Source organism: Artibeus jamaicensis, unplaced genomic scaffold (genome assembly GCF_021234435.1).
Source record: "Artibeus jamaicensis isolate MK-2021 breed Jamaican fruit bat unplaced genomic scaffold, CSHL_Jam_final scaffold_847, whole genome shotgun sequence".
NCBI classification, from domain to species: domain Eukaryota; kingdom Metazoa; phylum Chordata; class Mammalia; order Chiroptera; family Phyllostomidae; genus Artibeus; species Artibeus jamaicensis.
Genome location: NW_026522057.1, coordinates 2,372,638 through 2,386,901, shown reverse-complemented (window position 1 = coordinate 2,386,901; position 14,264 = coordinate 2,372,638). Strand labels below are relative to the sequence as shown.

The following is a 14,264-nucleotide window of genomic DNA, read 5'->3' as shown; positions in this document are numbered from 1 at the left end:
CGGCAGAGAGAGCCAGATACGGGAGCCAGGACATTCCCAGCCTCTGTGCCACTGCCCTAGTAACGGGCCTGGGTGCTTGAGGAGGCGGCTACTAGAGCCGGGACATTCAGCAGTGGTAGGCGACCAACGCAGGGACCAGTGCGAGGACCAGCGTGAGTGTAGGTGGAGACGAAGAACATCAAGAAACTTCAAGGAGTCTGTACCACTGAACTTCACAAGGAACATACCACAGAAGTTTACACCATAAAACCAGTGTTTCAGAACAGATCAATTTTGGAAGCAGAGACTAACAAGAAGAGTCTCAAACAATGGGAAGACAAAGAAACAATCCCCAAATGAAAGAAAAAGCAGAAACTTCAGAAAGAATGTTAGATGAAATAGACGCTGATCAACTATCAGACAGTGAATTCAAAGCACTGGTTATTACGAAGTTCAAAGAGCTCAAAGAGCTCACAGTGAGCTACCAGAAACTACAGGGAAATTATAATGATCTCTCTGCAAACTACAGCAACATCAAAAAGGAAATGGAAACCATCAGCAAGAGACAAGAGGAAATGAAGAATACAATTTCCAAATTGAAGTACACAGTAGAAAGTTTCCAAAGTAGGATAGATGAAGCGGAGGATAGGATTAGTGAGTTGGAGGACAGGGTAGAAAGCATCTCACAGAAAGAGCAAGAAAATGAAAAGAGGCTCAGAATGAATGAAGAGGGATTAAGAGAAATGCAAGACAATATGAAACGTAATAATATACGAATAATAGGAATACCAGAAGGAGAAGAAGAAGAACAAGGGATAGAAAACGTATTTGAACGAGTAATGAGAGAAAATTTTCCTAATTTGATAAGAGAAAAAGTCTCACAAATCCAGGAATCACAGAGAGTCCCAATCAAGAGGAACCCAAGGAGGCCCACCTCAAGACACATCATCATCAAAATGGCAAAATTCCAAGACAAAGAGAGAATCTTAAAGGCAGCAAGGGAGAAAAAAGAAATAACATACAAGGGAGCCCCAATAAGGTTAGCTACCGACTTCTCAATGGAAACACTTCAAGCAAGAAGAGAATGGCAAGAAATATTTCAAGTAATGAGAACCAGAGGCCTACAACCAAGGCTACTTTACCCAGCAAGGCTCTCAATCAAGATAGAAGGCCAAATAAAGAGCTTCCAAGACAAAAGAAGTCTAAAAGAATATGCCTCCACCAAACCAGCTCTACAAGAAATACTAAAAGGACTGCTTTAAGGGAAGGAAGGATAAGAGGGAGACAGAGAGGAACACAGGTACAAAAATGGCAATGAATAAGTACCTATCAATAATAACCTTAAACGTAAATGGATTAAATTCTCCAATCAAAAGACACAGAATAGCTCAATGGATAAGAAAGCATGACCCACACATATGCTGCCTACAAGAGACTCACCTCAGGACAAAAGACCATCACAGACTAAAAGTGAAAGGCTGGAAACAAGTTTTCCAAGCAAACGGACAAGAAAAAAAAGCTGGGGTAGCAATTCTCATATCAGACAAAATAGACTTCAAAAAAAAGGCTGTAAAGAGAGACCCAGAAGGTCATTTCATTATACTCAAGGGAAGAATCCACCAAGAAGACATTAACATTGTAAACATATATGCACCAAACATAGGGGCACCCAAATATATCAAGAAAATCTTAGAGGACTTCAAGAAAGATATTGACAGCAACACAATCATAGTAGGGGATTTGAACACCCCACTATCAAAAATGGACAGATCTTCCAAACAAATTATAAAAAAGATATTGTGGCATTAAACAACACCCTAGATGAAATGGACTTAACTGATATATATAGAGCCCTTCATCCCAAAGAAGCTAAATACACATTCTTTTCAAATGTACATGGAACATTCTCAAAGATAGACCACATGATAGGACACAAAAGGAGCCTCAACAAATTCAAGAAAATTGAAATCATACCAAGCATCTTCTCTGACCACAAGGCACTGAAATTAGAAACCAACCCCAAAGAAAAAAACCCAAAGCACCCAAAAACATGGAGACTGAATGGTATGCTATTAAACAATGAATGGGTCAAGAATGAAATTAGGGAAGAAATCAAAACATTTCTGGAAACAAATGAAAATGATCGCACAACAACCCAAAACTTATGGGACACAGCGAAGGCAGTCCTGAGAGGGAAGTTTATAGCAATACAGGCCTACCTAAAGAATATAGAAACATTTCAAACAAACAACCTAACCCTACACCTGCAAGAACTTGAGGAACAACAACAAAGACAGCCCAGAGCAAGCAGAAGGAAGGAAATAACCAAGATTAGAGCAGAATTAAATGACATAGAAACTAAAAGCACAATTAAGGATCAATGAATCCAGGAGTTGGTTCTTTGAGAAGATAAACAAAATAGACAAGCCTTTAAGTAGGCTCATCAAGAAAAGAAGAGAGAGGACACAAATAAACACAATCAGAAATGAAAAAGGAGAGATTACAACTGATACCACAGAAATAGAAGGGATTGTAAGAAATTACTATGAAGAACTGTATGCCAAGAAATTTGAAAACCTAGGGGAAATGGACACATTTCTAGAAAAATACAATCTTCCAAAACTCAGTGAAAAAGAAGCAGAAAATCTAAATTCACCAATAACAGCAAAAGAAATTGAAGCAGTAATCAAAAAACTCCCATCACACAAAAGCCCCGGACCAGATGGTTTCACAGGAGAATTCTACAAAGCATTTAAGGAAGAGCTAACCCCTATTCTCCACAGACTATTTCAAAAAATTCAGAAGAATGGAAAACTCCCAAATTCTTTTTATGAAGCCAGCATCATCTTAATTCCAAAACCAGATAGAGACACAGCAAAGAAAGAAAACTTCAGGCCAATATCGCTGATGAACATAGATGCTAAAATCCTCAACAAAATATTGGCAAATCGCATCCAACAACATATCAAAAAGATCATACACCATGATCAAGTAGGATTCATCCCAGGAATGCAAGGATGGTTCAATATTCGCAAATCAGTAAATGTAATACATCATATAAACAAAAGCAGAGACAAAAATCACATGATCATATTAATAGATGCAGAAAAAGCTTTCGATAAGGTACAACACCCATTTATGATAAAAACACTCAGCAAAGTGGGAATACAAGGAGCATTTCTCAAAATAATAAAGGCCATATATGAGAGACCTACAGCCAATATCATACTCAACGGGAAAAAACTAAAAGCTTTTCCACTAAGATCAGGAACAAGACAAGGTTGTCCACTTTCACCACTTCTATTCAATATAGTATTGGAAGTTTTAGCCACAGCGATCAGGCAAGAAAAGGAAATAAAAGGCATCCAAATAGGAAAGGAGGAAACAAAACTGTCACTGTTTGCAGATGACATGATAGTGTACATGGAAAATCCTATAGACTCTACCCAAAAACTCCTCAAACTAATTGATGAGTTTGGCAAAACAGCTGGTTATAAAGTCAATATCCAGAAATCAAAGGCATTTTTGTATACCAACAGTGAATCAGCAGAAGCAGAAATAAAGAGAAAAAATCCCATTTGATATAGCAAAAAGAAAAATAAAATATCTGGGAATAAACCTAACCAAGGAGGTAAAAAACCTGTATGCAGAAAACTACACAGCCCTGAAGAACGAAATCAAGGAAGACACAAACAAATGGAAACATATACCTTGTTCATGGATCGGAAGAATTAACATTATCAAAATGTCCATACTACCCAAAGCAATATACAGATTCAATGCAATACCTATTAAAGTACCAATGGCATATTTCACAGACATAGAACAAACACTTCGAAAATTTATATGGAACCATAAACGAGCTCGAATAGCAGCTGCTCTTTTGAGAAAGAAGAACAAAGTAGGGGGATCACAATACCTGATATCAAACTGTATTACAAGGCCACTGTAATCAAAACAGCCTGGTACTGGCATAAAAATAGGCACATAGACCAATGGAACAGAACAGAGAGCCCAGAAATCAACCCAACTCTCTACAGTCAATTAATATTCGACAAAGGGGGCAGTAACATAAAATGGAGTAAAGATAGCCTCTTCAACAAATGGTATTGGGAGAACTGGACAGCTACATGCAAAAAAATGAAACTTGAGCACAGACTTACACCATACACCAAAATAAATTCAAGGTGGATAAAAGACTTAAATGTAAGTCATAACACCATTAAAGTCCTAGAGGAGAACATTGGCAAGAAAATCTCAGATATTTCACGCAGCAACTTCTTTACTGATATGTCCCCTAGAGCAAGGAATGTAAAGGAAAGAATAAACAAATGGGATCTCATCAAAATAAAAAGCTTCTGCATGGCTAAAGAAAACAGTATTAAATTAGCAAGACAACCAACTGTATGGGAAAACATATTTGCCAATGATACCTCAGACAAAGGTTTAATCTCTAAAATATACAAAGAACTTACACGACTCCACTCTAAGAAGACACCCAACCCAATTAGAAAATGGGAAAAGGACTTGAACAAACACTTCTCCAAGGAGGACATACAGAACATTCAGAGACACATGAAGAGATGCTCAATATCATTAGCTATCAGAGAGATGCAAATTAAAACCACAATGAGATACCACTTTACACCAGTCAGGATGGCTATCATAAACAAAGCAACAAACAACAAATGTTGGAGGGGTTGTGGGGAAACGGGGTCCTTAGTTCACTGTTGGTGGGAGTGCAGACTGGTACAACCATTATGGAAAACAGTATGGATTTTTCTCAGAAAAATAAAAATCGACCTGCCTTTTGACCCAGCAATTCCACTGCTAGGATTATATCCTAAGAATCCTAAAACATCAATATCAAAGAACCTATGCACCACAATGTTCATAGCAGCACAATTTACAATAGCCAAGAGTTGGAAGCAACCTAGGTGCCCATCAGTAAATGAATGGATCCAAAAATTGTGGTACATATACACAATGGAATTCTATGCTGCAGAGAGAAAGAAGGAGCTACTACCCTTTGCAACAACATGGATGGAACTGGAAAGCATTATGCTGAGTGAAATAGGCCAGGTGCTGAAAGACAAATACCATATGATCTCACCTTTAACAGGAAGCTAAACAACAAAACAAACAAGTAAGCAGAAAAAAAAAAAACCCAAAAAACAAAGACACTGAAATAGAGAACAAGGGGATAGTGACCAGAGGGGAGAAGGAAGGGAAGTTAAGGGGAAAAGGGGGGAGGGATTTGGAGGAACAAATAGGAAGGACACAGGGACGAGAACTAAGGGGGGGAGGAAATGGGAGGGAGGGGGGGAGCAAGGGGCAGGGGAGGCTGGGATGGGAAAAATAGACAAAAAACTGTACTTGAAAAATAACTAAATAAAATTAAAAAAAAAAAAAAAGAAAATTACAAAACTGATGAAAGGATGCAAGAAAAACTAAAGTGGAGAGATATTCCCTGTTCATGGATTAGAAGACTCAATATTGTTTAAATATCATTGCTTCCCAACTTGATCTGTAGATTCAACATAATCTCAATTAAAATCCCAGCATGTTATTTTGTGGATATCAACAAACTTATAGTTTATATAGAAAGGCAGAAGACCCAAAAGAGCCATGTAATACCAATGAAGAACAAAGTTGAAGGACCGATGCTGCATGGCGTTAGGCTTACGATAATGCTGCAGTAATTAAAATTTCTGTCCATGGTGTCATTAAAACAATAGACAAACACACCAATGGAACAGCACAGAGAGCACAGACGTAGACGTGGCAAATACACAGGTGCTTCTCAACTTATGATGGGGTCACATCTCAATAAATCCATCGTTAGTTGAAAATATTTTAAGTCAAAAATGTGTGTGATACCCCGAGCCTACCAAACATGGACGTTTAGCCCAGCCTGCCCCAGATGTGCCCGGACACAGTGTCCCTGAGGATCACCTGGCAGCTGCACTTGCTGGTGCCGCCCAGCATCGTGAGAGGGCATCACACTGCAAGTAGCTGGGCTGGGGAAAGATCAAACATTCAAACTCTGAAGTACGGTTTCCGCTGAAAGTGTGTCACTTTTACACCATTGTAAAGCCAGAAAATCCTTAGTCGAACCAGCATAAGTCAGGGACTCTCTGTGGCCAAGTGATAGTTGACAAAGGAGCAAAGACAGTTTGGTGGAAGAAAGGATAGTCTTTCCAACAAGTGGTGCTGAAACAACTGGACAACCATTTGCAGAAACTGAACCTTTCACCTTAGACCTTTTACAAAAATTAACTTGAAATGGAACTTAAATAGACCTGAATGCAAAATACATAGAAGGTAAAAGTAAGAGGAAATCTATGTGACCTTGGGTTTTGTCAATGAGTTTTTAGATTCAAAACTAAAGTTGCAATCATGAAAGAAAAAAATTAATACCTTGACTTTATTAAAATGTAAAACTTTTGTTCTGTCAGAGATACTGGAAAAAATACTTGCAAAACACGTGTGTAATAAAGGGCTTGTATCCAAAATATACCAAGAACTCAAAACTCAACAATAAGAAAACAGTCAAGCCAATTAAAAAGTGGGTTTGACACCTTAACAGACACCTCACTAAAGAAGATATATAGAAGATAAATGATTTATGAAAGATGCTTATGTCATATGTCATTACGGAAATTTCAATTAGAATGTGGAACACCACCACACAGCAGTCAGAACGGCCGAAGCCCAAACACCAACACCAGGTGCTGGCGAGGCTGTGAGGCTGTGGGGGTCTCTCTCTCACGGCTGGCGGAAGTGCGGGACGGCTCAGCCACTGCGGAAGACAGTGTTGCAGCACCTTTAAGCTAAAGTTAGTCTGTGATTTAGCAGTTACTCTTCTAGCTGTTTACCCAATTGAGCTGAAAAGTTATGTCTACACAAAAACTGTTGCACCGATGCTGCACATCACTCTGTACAGTAAGAAAGGCCTTTTTGTCTAAATACCTTTAAAAATTCTTATTTGCCAACAACTAGAAGTAATCAAGGTGTCTTTCATTAGGTGAATGGATGAATAAATTGTGGTTTATTTAGACAGTAGGGAAGAAATGAACTGTCAAGCCATTAAAAGACTGGAGGAAACTTCAATGCCTATTGCTAAGTGAAAGAAACCAGTCTGAAAATGCTCCACAGTATATGCTTTTAGTTATGTGACATTCTGGAAGAGGAAAAACTAAGGAGAAAGGAAAGATCAGAGGTTGTTCAGAGGAAGGAAAAAAGGAGCAAAGGGGTGAATCACAGATGGTATCTGGAACAGTGTTATATCATGATGGGGGAACGTGGAGACCATGAAAGGACACGTGGTTACCAGGTGGAAGGAAGAAGGGGGAAATGATGACTTTGTCAAAATCCACAAGACCTTACGACACCAAGTGAATTTTAATGTAAACTGTAACCTTTAGTTAATAATAATGCATCAGTATTGGTTCCTTAATTGTCACATATGAACCACATTAATGCAAGATACTGATAATAGGGGAAACTCTGGGGAGGGTCAAGGAGTGTATGGGAACTCTAAACTATTTCAGTGCCTCTGTAAATATAAAACATCTAAAAATTAAAGTCTGTTAACTACCTATGAAAACAAACAACCAAAGTCTTTGAAATTAGAAAGCTCTATATTCAAAATTCTTTCTGCTGCTTACCCTGTGGGTCTGGGTAGTATCATGTTCATATTATACTAAGTTGTTTGACGATTAACAATAGTGTACAAAAATAAAACAAAAACAAAAACTCTGCTATTGCTAAATAATAGTGGTTACATCCTCCACTTCCTATTATTTTGCTTTCCAAATCTCTTACCATTTTCCTTCCTCTCCATACCCACTATCACCCCTCAATCCAGGCCTTCTCATTTGCTCTGGGCACATCATTTCCTCTGCTTCAAAATCCTTCAGTGACTCCTTGTTGCCTCCAGCAGAAAGTGCAGACTCCTAGTCCGGGCATCCCGACCATGACCTGGTCTCACACACTTTCGTCAGCCAGTGCTGAAGTATTTGCAGTTTCTCAAATATACTGGGCCCTCTTTGGGCCTTTGCCTGCGTTGTGTCCTCTGCTGAAAATGCCCATCCAACCTCTTTTCTGGACGTCACCCACTCAAGATGCCTGCCTAGTCTCCCAGGCCACTGCAGTTGTGTCATCTCCATCCTCACACACCCTGTGCATGACTGTGGTTGTACCTATACTTCCATTGACTTACCTGTCTTGTTTACTGGAGTGCAGCTCCGTGAGGGCAGAAACCAAAATGGAATACTCAGATGCCCTTCTGAAACTTTACCCCTAGATATCCCTAATAGCAGGGGAGAATGAGCATATACTACACAGCAACCCATTGCACCATAAACATTTTTTTAATAAAATTTTAAATCTCACCTGAAAATACGTTTATTGATCATAGAGAGGGAGGGAGGGAGGGAGAACCATTGATCGGTTGCCTCCCATGTGTGCCTCAACCAGGAATCAAACCTGCAACCTAGGTATGTGCCTTGACCAGAGATCGAATCCACAACCTTTTAGTGGGTGGGATGACGCCGCAACCAACTGAACCACCTGGCCAGGGTAGAGCATAAACATTTAAAAAATTCTTTTTATTTAGCCCTGGCTGGTGTAGTTCAGTGGATTGAGCACAGGCCTGCGAACCAGAGGATTGCAGTTCGGTTCACAGTCAGGGCACATGCCTGGGTTGCAGGCCAATTCCCAGCAGGGGATGCACGAGAGGCAAGCATACATTGATGTTTCTCTCCCTCTCTCCTTCCCTTCCCCTCTAAAGATAAATAAATAAAATCTTTTAAGAACTTTTTAAAATCTTTTAAAAATTGGTTAAAAATTTTTTTTAAATTATTTTTATTTAAAAATTGTTTGTATTCTATTCCATAATACACATGTATTACTTTAACACATCCTCGTGCAACTTTGATACTCCTGGAAGATGCACTGTGTTTGTGCTGTGGCTTTGGTCATAGCTGCCCTCTGTTATAACCCTGTACTGGGACTGAGTTTGAGAAGCTTGAAATTAGTGGATTTAGGGAGAATGTTACCTGAAAATTATGAAAATGACCTGTACCTTGCCCTGAGGACCAGTAGAGAATTGGCCACAAGTTCCCACTAGGATTCTTCAGCACAGATCATGTGGATTTATCTACTGGGCTTAGATAGGCACTGGCATGTTAGTTGAAGACAGGTCCCTGAATATGAGATGTTGGCCTCATTCAGCAGCCCTTCCTCTTTGTTCCCAGCAGTCTCCTGACCTCCCTGCCTATCAGGCAGAAGTTTGGGGGCAGCCAAGTGAATTGGAGAGGATAATCCAACTGAGAAAAATAAAGGTAAATATTTTTCTCATTTGTGAAACAATGATAATGCAGATGATCTAGAAGTTGTAAAAGCCAAAGTCAAACATTAACGCAGCAGGAGCTGTAACTGACATTTGTGCAGCCTTTCAAAGAATGCCCTGACCTGTGTTGGTGCAGGAAGTCATTGCATCTTCCATCAGTCCTGTAAAATGTGTATTATCATAGATATTTAAACAGTTAAGGAAACTGATTATCTTTTACTTGAGATTATACAATTAGTAAGAGAAAGGCTTAGTTACTTAAACTCCAATCTTTTTTACTTTTAAGCCTATTGCTCTTTGTACCAAAATAAGCAAGGGCTTTGGTGAAAATAAAGGATGGATTTTAGAGTCAGTTTCTCTTGTCAAAAAATGAGAATAATATTACTTTAGAATAAGGCTGTTTCAAGGCTATACAGAGTACTGGCTGAATATTTTTTGTAAGGTCCCTGCTGTATAAACAAGTTGATGGGGCCTGTGAGATATTATGATTTATTGATGAGCATTTATAATTATGGGGAAAGAGGAGATATTTATGTATTACTTTATTATCCAATCAGTGCACATGAAGGTTCTTCATACTTTTTAGACACAATCTCTTTCTGTTCAGGTTCAGGAACTGTCTATTACTGGTTTTTTTCTTTTCTGATAAGTACATCATTCCTCAGTGAATTTCACCTCTACCACCACGTGAAGAAGGTAGCAATACTGTTATTGCTTATGGTGCCATGGCTCTCTGGAGCCTGAAGCCATATTTTGTAGGAGCAATATATAAAACATGGCAAAGACTTCTGGGCAGTGGTGAGGTAGGCAGACATGGTCACCTCCTCCCAAACCACATCCAATTTATAACTAAAATAAAGAACAACCATCATTGAGAGCCATCAGATATCGAATTGAATGGAAGTCTGACAACTGTGCAATTAAAGAAACCACATTCATCCAGACTGGTAGGAGGGGCGCAGATGTAGAATGGGCCAGTTCCTCACTCATGTGTAGTGGATAACAATTTGGGAGGGATATCTAAGGAGAAGGAAGTCCCAGCCCCATACCAGGTCTGCCAGCCTAGAGTTTCAGTGCCAGGAAGGTAAGTCCCCACAACTTTTGGCTGCAAAAAACATCGGGAATTGATTTGGTGGAAAAAATTTACAGAGCCCCAAGCAGTTCCTCTTAAAGAACCCACACCCAGACTCACCTACTCAGACTCACTCCCTCTGAGCTCCCACAGGGGGGTAGCAGCTTGAAAGGCACCAGTGGCACTAAGGGAGGAACTGAAGTGTCTGGCATCAAGGCGAGCAGAGGCCATTGTCGCTTTTTTGAACCTTTCACTCACAGAACCAGCAAGCTGGTGCCATATCTGAGACCCTATCAACCTGGCTAACACCGTTTGCCTCACCCTGAAGATCCCCCGAGACTTGTACCCACTCAACTTACAGGTCTACCCTAGCTGCTTTCCCATAAGAATGGCTGGTGTTGGCTCATGCTTCACATCTTCCTAAATTCTATCAAACAAGTGGTAGCTGGCCTCAATGAGCCCCAGGCCCAGTGCCAGCAGCAGCCAGCCTAGATTCACCACTTGGCTTCTCCTGGGAATCTCTAAGCCTAGCACAGTAGCAGCCATCTCAGATTGCTTTATAGCTCTGGCAGGGTGGCCCTGGGCAGAACACAGGTGGGGGCTGGCTTTCCCCTGCACCACCACCGGGGAAACCTCAGAGTCTATGCACCCAGTGGACAGCTACAGACCACATCAGAGCACCACCGCCCTGCCCCTGCAATAGCTGATCCTCCAAGGAGGGCGGAGGTTGGTGGTTAGGGGTCACAGCGATTCCTTATAGCTGACTAGCCTGGGTAAATCCCTCCCATCAATCTTCCAATAGCAATCCAGACTCAACTACAAGAAGAGGGTGTACTCAGCCCACACAGAAAGTGCACCTGGAGGACCCAGCTTGGGTGATAGGGAGGCTGTGCCACTGGACCCTACAGGACACCTACTACGTTAGGCCACGTTACTGAGACAGGGAGTCATAGCAGCTCCACCTAATACATAGAAACAAACACAGGGAGGCTGCCAAAACGAAGAGACAAAGAAACATGGCCCAAATGAAAGAACAAATCAAAACTCCAGTAAAAGAGCTAAATGAAGTGGAGATAAACAATCTGTCAGATGCAGAGTTCAAAACACTGGTTATAAGGATGCTCAAGGAATTTAGTGAGGACCTCAGCAGCATAAAAAAGATCCAGTCAGAAATGAAAGATACGCTAATTGAAATAAAGAACAATTTACAGGAAAACAACAGAGTGGACGAAGTCGAGAATCAAATCAATGATTTGGAAAATAAGGAAGCAAAAAACTACGCAGAAAAGAAGAAAAAAGAATCCACAAAATGAAGATAATATAAGCAGCCTCTGAGACAACTTCGAGAGGTCCTACGTTTGTATCATAGGGCTGCCAGAAGGAGAAGAGAGCAAGAAATTGGAAATCTATTTGAGAGAATAATGAATAAAAACTTCCCTAATTTGGTGAAGGAAATAGACATGCAAGTCCAGGAAGCACAGAGTCCCAAACAAAGTGGATGCAAAGAGGCCCACTCCAAGACACATCGTAATTAAAATGCCAAAGGTTAAAGAGAGACTCTTAAAAGTAGCCAGAGAAAAGAAGTTAGTTACCTACAAAGGAATTCCCATAAGACTGTCAGGTGCTTTCTCAAAAGAAACTTTGGAGGCTACAAGGGATTGGCAAGAAATATTCAAAGTTAGCCAAAGCAAGGACCTGATTGCCAAGATTGCTCTATCCAGCAAAGCTATCATTTAGAATCAAAGGGCAGATAAAGAGCTTCCCAGACCAAAAAAAGAACAAAAACAAAACCTAAAGTTCATCTTCACCAAACCTTTATTATATGAAATGTTAAAAGGACTTATTTAAGGAGAAAAGAAGATGAAAACTATGAACAGTGAAGTGGTGATAAATACATATGTATCAACAGTTGAATCTAAAAATCAAACTAAGCAAACAAGAACAGAGACAGAATCATGACTATGAAGAGCTTTTTAATGGCTGCCAGATGGGAGGGGTTGTGAGGGAATAAAAAGAGGTGAGGGGATTAAGAAGTACAAAAAGTAGTTACAGAAAAGCCATGGGGATGTAAAATATGGTATAGGAAGTGGAGTAGCCAAAGAACTTATGCATGACCCATGGACACGAACAGTGGTGTGGGGATTGCCTGAGGGAGTGGGGGTGCTGGGTTGAGGGGGGCAAAGGGTGAAAAATCAGGACAACTGTAATAGCGTCGTCAATAAAATATAATTTAAAAAAAGAAGCAATATAGATGATATTGTCTGTTCAGTTCTTCAGTATCATATATTTCATGTAAGTTACATCATTAGTCCTGAAACCACATTGGCCTTACCTTTTATGCCGCCCATGAATACTGGCTTCCAGTGACCCTTAGAGGTTGTGACTGTGCTTTGTTTATGATGACCACAAATGTAAGTCTTACCCAGAGTATGCAGGGAAAGTGTGAATTGTTATTAGTTCTCTGCTGATGTTAAATTTACCATTAGAACCTACTAAGACTGAATCATGAAAAAAAAAGAAAATCTGAATTACTAGTAAGGAGATTGAATCAGTAATCAAAAACTCCTCCCAACAAACAAAAGCCCAGGACCAGATGGCTTCACTGGTGAATTCTACCAAACATTTAAAGAAAACTTAATACCAATACTTCTCAAACTTTTCCACAAAACAGAAGAGGAGGGGACACTTTCAAACTCATTTTAATAGACCAGCGATACCCTGATACCAAAACCAAAACACTACAAGAAAAGAAAATTACAGGCCAATATCTCTGATGAACACAAATGCAAAATTCTCAACAAAATTTTAGCAAACTGAATTTAAATACATTAAAAGGATCATACACCATGGTCAAGTGAGATTTACTTCAGGAGGCAAGACTTTTTCAGTATCAGCAAGTCAATACACAACGAAGGATAAAAACCATATGAGCGTTTCAGTAGATGGAGAAAATGCATTTGACAAAGTTCAATATCCATTTATAATAAAAACTCAACAAAGTGAGTATAGAGGAAAGGTACCTCAGTACAATAAAGGCCACGTGTGACAAGCCCACAGCTGACGTCATACCCAGTGGTGACAGCCTAGAAGGGTTTCCTGTAAGATCGGGAATTGGACAAGGATGCCCACTCCAGCCACTTTTATTCGTTATAGTACTAGAAGCCCTAGCAAAGTAGTTGGGCAAGAAAAAGAAATAAAAGGCATCCAAATCTGAAAAGAAGTAGTAAAACTGTATTTGCAGATATGAAAAAAAAAAAAAAGAACCCTAAAGATTCGGCCATAAAACTGTTAAGAACTATTAGACAAATTTAGTGAAGTTGCAAGATACAAAATCAATACACAAAAATTAGTTGCGAGTCTGCCCTGACTGATGTGGCTCAGTGGGTTGGGTGCTGACCTGCAAACCAAAAGGTTGCCAGTTGGATTCCTGGTCGGGCACATGTCTGGGTTGTGGGCCAGGGGCATGTGAGAGGCAACTGATCGATGTTTCTCTCACACATCAACGTTTCCCTCTCTCCCTCCCTTCCCCCCTCTCTCTTTATTTAAAAAAAATAATAAAATCTTTTTTAAAAAAATTACTTGTGTTTCTACACACTAATAGTGAATAATCCCATTTACAGTTGTATCACAGAGAATAAAATAACCTAGGAATAAATTTAAGAAGGAAAAAGACCCATACACTGAAAACTAAGACACTAATGAAAGAAATTAAAGAAAACACAAATAAATGCAAAGATATTTCATGCTAATGGACTGAAAGAAATAACATTGTTAACATGTCCATATGCCCTCACTGGTGTAGCTCAGTGGGTTGGTCATCGTCCTACAAATTGAAAGGTTGTGGGTTCGATTCCCAGT

At 39.8% G+C, this 14,264-nt stretch overlaps 1 protein-coding gene across 8 annotated transcripts in view; it reads left to right on the top strand.

The window, feature by feature from the left end:
* Positions 1-14,264, top strand: part of ST3GAL3 (ST3 beta-galactoside alpha-2,3-sialyltransferase 3) — a 193,999-nt gene that overhangs the window by 108,242 nt on the left and 71,493 nt on the right. The window contains exon 3 of one of the 8 annotated variants that reach the window (XM_053660213.1): positions 9,243-9,326. The exons of the other annotated variants lie outside the window; for them this stretch is intronic. The gene's annotated coding sequence lies outside the window, so the exon portion shown is untranslated. The remainder of the gene's footprint in view (positions 1-9,242; positions 9,327-14,264) is intronic. 8 annotated transcript variants of the gene reach the window in all.